The sequence below is a fragment of the Penaeus chinensis genome, chromosome 34, assembly GCF_019202785.1.
Source record: "Penaeus chinensis breed Huanghai No. 1 chromosome 34, ASM1920278v2, whole genome shotgun sequence".
NCBI classification, from domain to species: Eukaryota; Metazoa; Arthropoda; class Malacostraca; order Decapoda; family Penaeidae; genus Penaeus; species Penaeus chinensis.
The window spans coordinates 18,347,925-18,350,424 of NC_061852.1; positions in this window are offsets into that span (position 1 = coordinate 18,347,925).

A 2,500-nucleotide genomic window follows, 5' to 3' on the forward strand; every position below is an offset into this window, starting at 1 on the left:
AATAATCCGTGAAAATTGTTCATTATTTTCAGTGCGTTGCAAGAAGTGAAATTCAGTTCAGCTGCAAGGATATTGCAAGGATCAATTCACTTGCAGGTCGTTGTCTTTCGTGCGTATTTCCTCGCTTTCTCTTCGCTTCACTTTCTTCTTTTTTGGTTTTCATTCGAGGTGTATTATCGTTCCCTTTTTCTCTTTCTTCTTCTTCTTCCTTTTCTTTTCTTCTTTTTCTTTTTCTTGTTCTTCTTGTTCTTCTTTTTTCTTCTTCTTCTTCCTCTTCTTCTTCTTTTTCTTCTCCTGCTTCTTCTTCTTCTTCTTTTTCTTCTTCTTCTTGTTCTTCTTCTCCACTTCCTCCTCTTTCTTCTTCTTCTTCTTCTTCTTCTTCTTTATCTCCTCCTCCTCCTCCTCCTCCTTCTTCTTCTCATTTTTTTTCTTTTCTTCTAATTACTTTCCTTCATCATCTTCTTCTTCATCCTCTTCTTTTCTTCTTTATCTCCTCCTCCTCCCCCTCCTCTTTCTTCTTCTTCTTCTTTATCTCCTCCTCCTCTTCCTCCTCCTTTTTCTTTTTCTTCTCCTTCTTCTTCTTCCCCTCTTCCTCTTCTTTCTTCTTCTTCTTCTTTATCTCCTCCTCCTCCTCCTCCTCCTCTTTCTTCTTCTTCTTCTTTATCTCCTCCTCCTCCTCCTCCTGCTTCTTCTTCTTCTCCTTCTTCCCCTCTTCCTCTTCTTTCTTCTTCTTCTTCTTTATCCCCCCTCCTCCTCCTCCTCCTCTTTCTTCTTCTTCTTCTTTATCTCCTCCTCCTCCTCCTCCTCCTTCTCCTCCTCCTCCTTCTTCTTCTCCTTCTTCCCCTCTTCCTCTTCTTTCTTCTTCTTCTTCTTTATCTCCTCCTCCTTCTTCTTCTTCTTATCATTCTTCTCTCCTCCTTCTCCTCCTCCTCCCCGCCCCCTTCTTCCATCTTCTCCTCCCCCTCCTTTTCCTCCTCCTCTTTCTTCTTCTTTATCTCCTCCTCTTCCTCCTCCTTCTTCTTCTCCTTCTTCTTCTTCCCCTCTTCCTCCTCTTTCTTCTTCTTCTTCTTTATCTCCTCCTCCTCCTCCTCCTTCTTCTTCTTCTTCCTCTTCTTCTTCTTCTTCTTCTTCTTCTTCTTCTTCTTCTTCTTATTCTTCTTCCCCTCTTCCTCTTCTTTCTTCTTCTTCTTCTTCATTATCTCCTCCTCCTTCTTCTTCTTCTCATTCTTCTCTCCTCCTCCTCCTCCTCCTCCTCCCCGCCCCCTTCTCCCTCTTCTCCTCCCCCTCCTCTTCCTCCTCCTTCTTCTCTCCTCCTCCTCTCCTCCTCCTCCCCGCCCCCTTCTCCCATCTTCTCCCTCCCTCCTCTTCCTCCTCCTTCTCCTTTCCTCTTTCTTTCACTCGTCTGATCTTCTTTGCCGGAATTCTTCGCAAAGTTCAAAGAGCATTCGGAGGGCAAATAACACAAGGAAAAGAAGGCCACTACATCTGGCAACAGTACATAGAAAAATGAGAACGAGGAAGAAAAGAAAGAGAGAAAGAAAGAAAGAAAGAAAGAAGAGAACATAAAGAGATAAAGAAGAGTATGAAGAGAAGGAAGTGGATTTTGGGAGGAAAGTGCAGTTTCATTTTTTTTTTTCATTTTTGTTTATTATTATTATTATTATTTTTTTTAAAGGAAAGTTTCCATGCTACACCTTAATCCAGTTTACTTAATCGTGAACTTGTTTCCTAACTATGACGGGCAGATTTTGTCTTGAATAATGATTTTCTTTTTTCTTTCCCCTTTTTCTTCTTCCTTATTATTATTCTTTTTAATATCATTCTCATTATTATCATTATTTATGTTGTGATTGTTATCACTGTTATCTTTTATTATTGATATTGTGATTGTTATCATTATTATTATTATTATTGTCATATTTTTTTTCTCCAAATTATAAGTTATTATTAAAAGGGAAATCTATGTACGGACTAGGAGACCCACTTACAGTAACAGAAGGAAGACAAACATAAAATGACTCGTTTTTGCATCTCAGACTCAAAGACAAAATCCCTTTAAAATCTTGTTAAAAGCAAACAGGAAGAGAAAAAAAAAAAAAAACCGTTCGGATTCCCTTGGCGTGAGGATTCCTATACACATGAGAGGATCTTGTTAAAAGCAAACAGAAAGGAAGGTCATCAGGAAGCCCTTGGCGAGAGGATTCCCATACACAACAGGAATAACCTTTTAGCAAATAACAGGGAGCCTTAAGCAGCCGGGGGAACTTTTAGGAACCCTTCCCATTCCGAATAATCAAGTCCTTCTGTCGCGACTCTCAGGGCGGCACTGATGTTGACCTCCGTTGCATTAAATGGAGAACTTTTCGCTGGCCAAATGTCCAATTCGCGTCCGCCGTAAGTTATTCCTTTGTCATTCTTACAGACAATGAATACAACGACTGTCCTAAACAATCCTGGCCTCGCGTGGCACTGGGTTGGGGGAGGGGGGTGGGGGGACGTC